The sequence below is a fragment of the Gymnoscopelus microlampas genome (assembly GCF_963454915.1).
Source record: "Gymnoscopelus microlampas genome assembly, chromosome: 6".
Lineage (NCBI taxonomy): Eukaryota > Metazoa > Chordata > Actinopteri > Myctophiformes > Myctophidae > Gymnoscopelus > Gymnoscopelus microlampas.
Genome location: NC_139943.1, coordinates 47,272,404 through 47,284,586, shown reverse-complemented (window position 1 = coordinate 47,284,586; position 12,183 = coordinate 47,272,404).

Below are 12,183 nucleotides of genomic sequence, written 5' to 3'. Positions count from 1 at the left end.
AATGGAATGAATGTGTGGTTGCTGTCAGCGGGGTGTGTTGAATGAGAGTATAGGACAGAGGCCCTACAGTGTGATCCTCCCGGTGGGGGCTCCTCACTGGCAGGTCTAAATACATAGTAAATATGTGGGGAGGTTTCATTGGCAGAAAGAATGTACTGGCAGAAAAAAAGGGTGACATTTTGGTGGATTAAATTACACAATTGCATACCTGAAAGAGCACACGCTGACATTTTTGGCATTTCAGTCAGTTGTGCAAATAATGGCACAAACTGGTACTAGGTTCACATCATTGTCCAGTATGAATGTTTGTTCTATTTATTTCCATGTATTCAATGTTAAAGGTAGGCTAAGTGATTTACTTTGGTTAAAATAAGTGTTAAATAGCTCTATATTCTGATAGGACTCATTGCTATAGAGTGTTTGTTCAGTAACAGGAGTCTCCCATGTCTCTACTGCTCTTTATTAAACAGAAAATGCATTTTCAGTGCTCTCCTGATTGGCTTAAATGTTGTCACCTACCTGAAAATGTACTATATTATGTTTACTAAAGAGCTGGAGAGACCCCTGTAACCGAAATACCCAGTAGCAATGATTACTATCAGAATATAATACTTTAACCTTTTTACCAAATAATATCACTTACCCTACCTTAATGTCACCATGTTAATTAACACAGTGCACATGTTGTGGATTGTAGAAGTATCCTAAATCCTCCAAAGTCATCCAAAGATCTTATACTAGTGGCCACAAAGTCACAGCCTTCCTTTAAAATGAATTTGTGTCCTGCTCACATTATAAGAAAAAAGAGAATGCAACCTATTTTTTTCCATTCAATCTTTTCTCTCATCAACCGAGAGGTATAAGAAGTCTTATTTTAAGAAGACAGGGTTGTGTCTTAAGCCATCTAACCTATCCAACACTTTCTGAATACTGGGCAGCATCCTGAAGTGCTCGTTCTTTGATTTGGTACTATACCGTACACTTGCTGTCAGAATGGTCTCCTGTTAAGTTATTAACAGGGACCAATACAGTTATTACACAATAACGAATGCGATTCAAACGTTTTACAGAGAAAGTGCTGTCCAATTATATGCATTTATCTTAAAAAAAAGGAATAGATGGAGTAATTGATGTTTACTGTAGACTTCCTTGGGCTTCATGGTGTAATCAACCACTGTTTACAATGACGAGGCTTTATAAAAACAGGCCATTTGCTGTGTTTACTGTCTGCAGGGGATGTTCATTGCCAAAGTGAAATGGCTTCTACAAAGATGTAATTACGACAGTGGATTTGAAGTGAAGTTACAGGGAGGGGACGAACAGACGGACGGTGATGCATGGGATGATGTTCATGGAATATACAGCAACTCCCTGGAGAGATCTAAACCGACATGGACTGCTTGGTACGTTGTCCGTCATTCTGACAAAGTGTAAAGAATGTCAGTGGTAATCATTTAATCACTTTCAACCTGGAATCCCTATTTTGGACATGTCATTATACAGTAGGCGGGGGAAGAAAACAAAACCTAAACATTAACCTGTGTATAATGTCCATTTGAGATTGGATTATGGACCACATAGATTTGGATAACGTATACCGGTATCTGATTAACATTGATTTCCATGCACAATTACACATCTAATATTAAAGGTAGTGTAAGTGATTTACTTTGGTTCAAATAAGTGTTGAATAGCTCTATATTCTGATAGTACTCACTACTCATTGCTATAGAGTGTTTGTTCAGTAAAAGGAGTCTCCCATGTCTCACCAGCTCTTTATTAAACAGTAAAAGCCTTTTCAGTGCTCTGTCCTGATTGGCTTAAATGTTGTCACCTACCTGAAAATGTACGTATATTCTGTTTACTAAAGAGCTGGAGAGAGCCCTGTGACCGAACAAACGCTCTGTAGCAATGATTACTATCAGATATAGTACTTTAACCTTTTTCACGAAAAATACCAAACAATATCACTTACCCTACCTTTAAAGAATGGATTTTCATGTAAGAGTCATGAACCTCAATCAACACATGTTTGAACTACTGAACTAGTTAGACTATGTCTGGGGGAGGAAATGCAGTTGTGGTTTAGACCTGCAGCAACAGAGGAATACGAACGATGGTTATTTTGTCATCATGTAGAACTTCTGGCACTGTCCTACCGTAACTTAACCCCTACCCCTCGCAGATCATCTCTCATTTGGAAGTTTCCAGGATTTCGACATTTCTCGAATTCCCCATTCCTCTGGAAAAACATGCTGCTCATTGTGCAAAAGTTTAACCTCTGCCTTTTGCAGGTCTGTCTCAGGAAATAGCGGACTGAAATAGGTGGTCATAAAAAACAGGGGGAGTTTGACACAAAGGGCTCCGCTTCCTTTAGAACCATATACAGTAGTGATGGTTGTCAAGGCTGATATGTCAAACATTCTCCCTGAGCACCATTGGAAACGGGGGGGGGTCTTCCAACATAATGCCAAATGTAACACCTGAATATTAGCATTTTGGATGGAAGATATCTTAGGTACAAGGAAATGATAAAATACAAGTTTAACATTTTGAAGTATTTTTCTAAATTCAAATTACAGCTTTATGGTAAAGGCAAAGCCCAGCAGAATAATTAAATAATGAACTTTAATTTATGACAGCAGCACAAAATGGGAAAAAAAATCGATGCTGCAGCTGCTCATTTTGACACTATTGTGTTATTAAAAGTTCAAAGTGAGAAATAACCCCACAAAACATGTTTGAAGGAAGTCGTGAAGTATGTGCAATAGGTCACATCATACTGTCAATGAGCCAAAGTCTAGGACAAATACAGAGAGTACTGTGCATGTTAGCAAAGAATAGTCAGATGGTGTGACGTTGATAACACCTTGTGTTTTCACTTCAGGAAAGCACACATTGTTCAGAATCAAAATAATGTTTTGTGCTAAAAAAAAAAGCTCCTATGAAGTGATGAAGACTATTCACGTCATGTGACAGCAGTTTCAGTTTATACGAGGAGGCAGCAGTGCAACGCTAATTGGCTTGTGACCGGATGGCAACCATTTGAAATCCCCAGACGGACAGGGACAATCTGGGTGGGGAAAATGAATGAGTAGCACACCGTCTCCTCCCTTAACAACCACCATCAAAGCAAGGAACTTAATCCTCAATGGCTCCGGTGAAGCTGCTCGGTGGTCAACAGTTGTAGACTGTGGCTGCGCTGAGCAGCTCCCATGTAAGGACCCAATGTGAGTAACCGAGTGAATGTATAAGCCAGGAGCTGTAGTTGTGGTTGTGCAAGATCCACAAACTGTATGACCAAACAACATGGCAGGCAGACAGATACAGTAGATAGATATTAGATAGATATTAGCAGTAACTAAGTACATTTACTCAAGTACTGTACACTTTTGAGGTACTTTAACTTTACTGGAGTATTTCCAATTGTCTATACTTGTACTTCTACTCCACTACATCTCGGAGGCAAATATTGTACTTTTCCACTACAATTATTTGAAAGCTTTAGTTACTAGTTACTTTGCAGATATAAATGATTTCATTATAAAACATACTTTAACCACTTTAGCCCTATTTTATACCTAGGCTATTTGAAAATAGCCGATCTACAAGCTCACACATACACAGCTTTAGATCTGCCATTTTCAAACATTTTAGTACTTTTACTTTTGGTACTTTAAGTACATTTTGATACCAATACTTTTGTACTTTTACTCAAGTAAATTTTGAATTCCGGACTTTTACTTGTAACAGAGTACTTCTACATTGCAGTGTTGATACTTTTACTTAAGTAAAACATTGGAGTACTTTTTCCACCACTGGATATTAGATAGATGGATGGATGGATAGATAGATAGATACATAGCATCATTTAGCCATTAACTTCACACAAGATAACAATACTGGAGGCCAGTACCTTGGCTGAACCTATGCTTTGAAAATGAGCCTTCTACCTTGAGACATTCCTGCTCTATTGTGTCCATTGAGTGAGTGAAAGTGTGTGTGTGTGTGTGTGTGTGTGTGTGTGTGTGTGTGTGCGTGTGCGTGTGCGCGCTTGCGTGTGTGTGTGTGTGTGCGTGTGTGCGCGTGCATGAGAGACAGAGAGAGTAAGAGAGAGAGAAACAGGGAGACCAGCTCTCCATTGTATCCAGTTTCAATAGGCAGTAGGCAGGCACTGCAGCTGAAAACACACACACATGCACGCTATACTGGTAGGACTCTGTATATTATTATTATGTGAAGCGTTGTGACGGCTAAAGAAAGGTCTCTCTGCTAAGAGGGTGGAGTGTAGTAGATGGTTACTCAAAGGTGAAATGCCTCATTTACAATGTTTCCCCTTAGACCTGTCCATCCCAGTCTCCATTGTGAGTGTTGACCTCTTTCTCTGCACAAACACTGCACTTCCCTCGCTTCCTGTGCCTCCTCCTACCAGCCTTACACTGAACAAACTGCCCTCCCTGCAGACTGAGCCACCAAGCCCCAAGATATTCAGACAGTACATACACACAAAGAAGGACACAAGGTTGTATTAGAAACAAGTGGGTGCAAAGTGCAATAAAGGTACAGGTTTTTGTTTTGTTCTTGTTTGTTTGCATTGGTGCAGACATTTTTTTGACAGCTCACAAAACCGGTAGGTTCGGATACACAAAGTGTAAGGATTATTACAGGACCGCACATACAGCAAAGTAACACAAAGACATATTAGTAATCGGAATAACTGCGGAATCTCTACATACAACAACAGTGCAGGAATGTGTCTTGGTGTCAGTGACATTGAAGCATTTACAACTGACAAAGTGGTGTGGGAAATCCATGATGACAACTCATCATGCCAATCGCCCTCCGCTGGCACAAATTGAAAGTCATGATTGTTATCTTAATTATGGGGCTAACTAACTGTCATTAAGCGGCCTAGTTCCCAGAAGGTCTTAAAACAGCACTGGGTGTTTTAAACTGATTGTGACTTGTTTGAAATGGTTAGCGATGCCATGTTATGCTAGTTTAAAATTAACATGGTGTGAGCAATACAAAAAATATGTGCAATTAGATGACTAAGCTTCTTGTCCTATGTGTTAGGCTAAATTACTATTTTCAAAAAAGTCAGTTGAGTAACTTGAGTTCAGATCGAGGATGTTCTAGATCCTGCATGGAATATCAGGATGCACAGTAAAATCAACAGTGTTAAGATGTAACCAGATTGACACTTGGATTTTTAACAATGAGGCTTTTACTGTGTAGGTATCAGTGCATCAAGGCAACATCAGTTCAGGTCAGGAAATCCATCAGTCATAAAACAGCAGTTAATGGAACGCACTGATCTGTATAAGTGTTCCAAAGGAAACTGAGCGGTACCCTCCCTTATGTTTGATCATTTCTAGGACAGAGTAGGAAAGTTTAAAACAGAGAATGTTGATAGGAACATCTCTCCTCGCACTATCTAAAAACTAAAAAAAAAAAACGATAAAACAATGAAATCTATTACCCAAATGCAGTGATGTAAAATAACCAAGTACGAGTACTCAAGTAATGTACTTAAGTACACTTTTGAGTTAAATGATCGCTGTGATTTTACTGGGTATGGGTCTGACAGGGTTTGATCACAGGCAAACAGCTTTTTGTCAGTCAACATGTCACAGTCAATCCAGAGATTGGACTGTGACATGGATATTAAAAGGTCTCTTGAACTATTTCACATTCACATTAAAATCTGTGAGTCTGAAGTCTGAAAATATAACACTGACACTTTCGGAGTTAACAGATTGCAGCTGTAGTGCATTTTTAAGACTTTATCTCATTTTATGACAGTCCCATGTTTTAGGACCTCACATTTGTACACACTGGATTGGACTGCATTTTTAAACAAATATAGCCGATGCCTCAATCGTACAGGTATATGCCTTATGCCCTATTCTTGTTTTGAATACAAATTGTGTTGGAATGTAGTATTTGTGTTCTGTGGGAATGAATGCGTTCAATTTCCAAATTGAGGTGACAGCCACCCATAGATTGGAATGGTGAAAGAGACAGGGCGTTTTTGCAACACCTTTTTCCAGAGGGACTTATTTCACCTTTAAAAAATACAGCCAGTTAAAAGCACCTGCCAAGACCATCAAGTGTGCTTTCAGTAACCATGGCAACGTGCAATGAAAGACACAGGGGCTAAGGTTTTAAGTGTGTGTGTGTGTGTGTGTGTGTGTGTGTGTGTGTGTGTGTGTGTGTGTGTGTGTGTGTGTGTGTGTGTGTGTGTGTGTGTGTGTGTGTGTGTGCCAGTGAACTGACCCCCCCCCCCCCCCTGTCAGCTGGACAGTGACATGACACACACACCTCAGCTGTGCTGAACTGAAAGTGAGTTTCTATTGAGTTTAATAGTTTTTAAAAAGCCCTTGAATATGACTGAAGACATGATTATGTTTACTGTTTTATTATTATGGTAAGCTTACATTTCATATCACAAACACCATCAAAAAATGTATATTTAAAAAAAAAACTATTTTTGGAAATCGATTTTGAATCGCTGATAATAAGAATCGTGATTCGATCTGAATGGATTTTTTCCAACACCCCTACCCATTTTACATGATCCGTATTTCGTGCACACACACACACACACACACACACACACACACACACACACACACACACACACACACACACACACACACACACACACACACACACACTCTAAAAGTAGAGTTGGAAGAGCAGGCAATTAAAATTCAGCACCCTGGATAGCGCTCTGACAAGTAGCAAACAGTTGGTCAATCAAATCAACAAGTCAACTTATCAACCAACTAGGCTTATAGGAATGTTTACATTACTAATTGATATAGCTGGATGTCAGGCCCTGCCACAGCCTCGTCACAGGAATATCAGGCCCTGTCAGAGTCATGAGACATGATACCATGATACTGACCATGTATCAAGTCAAGTATCGTGTCAGTATCATGGTCAGTATCATGGTCAGTATCATGTCAGTATCATGGTCAGTATCATGGTCAGTATCATGTCAGTATCATGGTCAGTATCATGGTCAGTATCATGTCAGTATCATGGTCAGTATCATGTCAGTATCATGTCAGTATCATATCATGTCATTATCATGTCAGTATCATGTCATTATCATGTCATTATCATGTCAGTATCATGTCAGTATCATGTCATTATCATGTCAGTATCATGTCAGTATCATGTCATTATCATGTCAGTATCATGTCAGTATCATGTCAGTATCATGTCATGTCAGTATCATGTCATTATCATATCATGTCAGTATCATGTCATTATCATATCATGTCAGTATCATGTCATTATCATGTCAGTATCATGTCATTATCATGTCAGTATCATGTCATTATCATGGTCAGTATCATGTCATTATCATATCATGTCAGTATCATGTCATTATCATGTCAGTATCATGTCATTATCATGTCAGTATATTCAATGTATAAGTGGCCTGAGACATGGTCCACAATGGCTGAAACAACGATCTGCCGATGAGTGGATGTACCAGGGTTGATATATTGCTGCGTAGATGAGTTGATGGCATGCTGATGGGAGCAGGTGTGTAGGCTGAACAGAAATCAGGGAGAGTGAGAGGAGTGACACACACACACACACACACACACACACACACACACACACACACACACACACACACACACACACACACACACACACACACACACACACACACACACACACACACACACACACACACACACGCGCAGAGAGACACACACAGAGAGAGAGATAGGGGAGCACAAGAGACACAGGGGAAGTACCCCTAGAAACTACGTCTTTTTATTGCTCATATGTGACTGATCTGTACGTGTGCGTGAGTGCATGTTTGTGCCACTGCTACAGTATGTGTGCTCTGTGTCTCTTGATGGAAGGAGAGGGGGGGGGGGGGGAGGAAATTAGCAGCAAATCATATTAATCTCACAAACAGGACAGGGTCTTTAAAATGCCGGCTCAGGAGAGGAAGTGCATCGAGATTAGCACGGTACAGGAAACAAGTGAGCCAGCCTCTTGTCTGCCATCAAAGCTATGGGGGGAGGGGGAGATCTAACGCAGCCCCAGTGTTCGTTTTCAACAGTCATCCACTTCAAACCCACTCGGGGGGCCTGCCGTTTGTTTTTTTGTTCAAAGTCGATTCCTGATGATGAGAGACACGCTACCGGAGAGTAATCTCTCTATGCCTGACCTGTTGCAAAACATCGACCAAAAGCTTGAACAGTCGACGGCTTGGTGCCGTCTCTTATTTTAAATTTGTAATTAAAAAAAAAAGTTTAAACAGTTTAACCACTTAGACCCTCTATTCTTAGTAAAAACAGACCTGAGTTGCACTTGGTGCGTTCTTTTTCTACAGTACAACAAATACATATTTTTGCCAAATGTTCCCCCCAGAATGGGGATGCTTTGGTTCAAGTGGTTCAAGTTATTCTCAATCTGTCCTTAATCTCTCTGTCCTTAAAGTTTTCCTCATGACATGTTGTATCTTAGGGTGATTTACATAATTTATATAACATGACATAAGTGTAAGGTGCTATAAAGAAACAATTTGATTCATGGCTGCCCTTGATGAAAAAGGTTATTTTCCGGATGTGCCCTGAGCCAGAAAAGCTTGAGAACCACCGCTCTAGAAGATCCCACGTTACATAAGGAGCACCAGAATACACAAAATGCACACATCAGCGTATTTTGTTTGATACATGCACCCTAATTTCAATAATTGTTGGCTGTCGCTGAGTATGCATGTACATTGTACAGATAGCAGCTATCAACTGCATGATCTATATTAATTACTACCACAGCTGCCTTTGATTGTGTTTTTAGCGGCGCTAGCCCTCTATACCTGGCTTTTGCGTCAACGTTCTGATTGGTCAGGCTCGCCAAGGTTCTGATTGGTCAGGTCCGTCAACGTTCTGATTGGTCAGGCTCGCCAAGGTTCTGATTGGTCAGGTCCGTCAACGTTCTGATTGGTCAGGCTCGCCAAGGTTCTGATTGGTCAGGTCCGTCAACGTTCTGATTGGTCAGGCTCGCCAAGGTTCTGATTGGTCAGGTCCGTCAACATTCTGATTGGTCAGGTCCGTCAACGTTCTGATTGGTCACTATTCATGACATCACTATGTTACTATTCATGACATCACTATGATGTCATGAATAGTTATTTCATAACACATACATATCTTTCTGGTACCACATTTATACACACGCACACACAAAGTTTATTTTTTAGGTACCCACTCTATCAGCTATGACAGATCAGTTTTTGCCACTTACCTTGGAATGCATTTGGTGATTCGCTTCCAATGGCACTATTTAGTGCCACTGGAAGCCTTGAAATAAATTTACAGAGATTTAATATTGTTTCTCTAGTAGAAACGCATATCTATGACAAAATATATCAAAGGCGCCGCTACCTTCACACAGGTGTGATTTTTTTCTCTCTTCCTGTATTTAACACGCCTTTCATTGTAATATATCAAACCTGATGAAGACCCTTTGCGGTCGAAACGTTGTGCTAACTTATGAATGCATTTTCTACTGGGAGCTACCAGTATGCGGACAGTCTTTTCTCTAATGTATTGTGGTTCAGCACCTGCTAAGGTTTTTTGGGATGTGCGTGCTTCCTTCTGAACTCTATTTTAAACACTTGATAAAATCCCATTTCCCCCTGGTTCCCTCAACATCGTGGGTCACATGTCAGGCAAAGACTGTAATATCAGAAGAGAGAGAGAGAGAGAGAGAGAGAGAGAGAGAGAGAGAGAGAGAGAGAGAGAGAGAGAGAGAGAGAGAGAGAGAGAGAGAGAGAGAGAGAGAGAGAGAGAGAGAGAGAGAGAGAGAGAGAGAGAGAGAGAGAGAGAGAGAGAGAGAGAGAGAGAGAGAGAGAGAGAGAGAGAGAGAGAGAGAGAGAGAGAGAGGTGGAGGCACTAAATAGCATGTGAGGTCACACTGGGTGACATGTCAGGTGGTGGAATGACAGCAAATTTCAAAGTTTACCCATGTATCTCATTAGTGGTGTTGTGACTGGCAGAGGTGGGGAAGAGTTACACCTCTACATTACTACTCCTACCTCCCAGGAAGTGTGTGTGTGTGTGTGTGTGTGTGTGTGTGTGTTGCATAGGAATGGAAATTGTTTTCTTTGAAAATAGTATTTTCAGTATAGGGTTAGGTTAGGGTTATATTTATATTCTTCAGTTAACAGAGTGGCAAAGTGGTTAGTCCCTGTTTGGCTCCCAGCTATGTGTTATTTAAGTGTCAATAAACAGATGTTGAATGTCTACCTGCTCATCGAATTAAAATGTAAATATCGTATTAAAACAAAAACATTAAATGACGTCGGTGATAGATCGTAGTTGGTTACCTGCAAAAGTGGCTATTAGAGTATAGCCTTTGCTTACTGGCCACAATAAACAATATGACCTGCATGCAATTTGGTTTTGGTTGATTGCTGGTCATTTTTCTCTCTGAGGATATGGCCTATTTTTGTCCTCTATTTTTTTCTTTGTATGTCTCTTTTTGACTCAAGTTCTTAGTTCCTGACTTCCGTTCTTGAAGCTGTATTGTGTAGTATTAGGGAAGGAAATTCCACAGAACTTTCCATTGTCTACGATGTCAGAAATGTTTATTATATAGCTTTAGTGCTGAATTAATGAAGGGTTCCAGCACTAAAAATGGATCCCTGGAATGCTGTTGAAAGACAGAAAGAATCTGTTTTGCTGTTGTGGTCTAACCCTCCGCTCCTACTATGCCACGTTCACAATTTAAAAAGCATTATATTGCTTTACGAGGGCAATATGCTTCAGTATTTCACACACATGATAATATGTGGAATCAGTTTTAAGCATTTGCGTTAAATTATAGCGTGCAAATGTAACAATTGTCTGAATACAAACATTTCCGTCTCTCCTTTTTTTTGCCTGCCTGTCTCTCTCTGTTTACCAACCTGTCTGTGTTTCAACATAATTATTCTCTCCATGTGTCTCTCTCTGTTTCTCCTTTCTGTCTATCCAGTCTCAGTAAGAGAAAAAGAGAATGTCTATCTCTATCTAAAGTTATACACCTCTCCATCTCTATGTCTGTCTGTGTTTTTGTTTCATGTGAGACATATTCTGTCTCTTTCTCTCTCTCTGTCTGCAGGGAGACCCGCGTCTCTCTTAATGAAAGGCTGGTGACCAGCGGAGCGACAAGCCTGAGAGAACACCTGTGGCAGCACAGCAAACAGCCTCACATAACACCAACACTAATAAAGAGGAAAATTAGCATCTCTGCCAAAATGGAGCCTGTTTAATGACAGAGAAATAAAAGCTGGCACAGAGGGACGGGGGGAGGATGAAAGAGCACATTTGAAGTGGATTGTGTGTGTGTGAGTTTTCAAAGGTATACAGTATGTGTGTGTTTGTATGTGTGTCGTAAGACGAGCACACAAGCTACATTTTGGGATTAAATTCCTTATTTTAATCGGACAGCTAATGTTGTTGTGCATGTTAATGTATGCAACCACACAGTCGGTATCATATTCCTAAAAACTCCCTTCTTCAACACAATATGAGGTTTCCTGCCTATCTGTATGCACACAGACACACGCACACACGCACGCACGTCGCAGGCACGTCGCACACACACACACACACACACACACACACACACACACACACACACACACACACACACACACACACACACACACACACACACACACACACACACACACACCCACACACCATCATTGCTCCTTCTTGCTGTCCTGTCGCCGTACCAGGCAGTGTGGCCAGAGAGTATATTTCCTTGTGATCTGATTATCATATGAATTATGCCTCTTGGATGGGATGGCAGCTCACACCTGTTTTGATTGAGGCAATTAAGCCCAAGGCCCGTGAGCTTTCTGACAAGTTCTGACATGACCCGCGTGGAACAGTCGATGAGGTTGTCCTCCGGCACAATCTGTGCAAAACTAGAGAGACAGTACCGTTAAAAAAGGCTCAAAGCATTACCATAATCTAATGCAGTGGGCAATTGTTTGGCTCTGTCTTGGCTTATGAGTGCTGTTTCATAAATCAAAATGAATCTTGGGTGTGTTACCTGAAAGCAAGTAAATACGCATGCAATAACTGCACTGCTTTTTTGGCACACGTGAGAGCTGCTTGGAGGCAAAGGGCGAATACAAGGTGAAGTGTA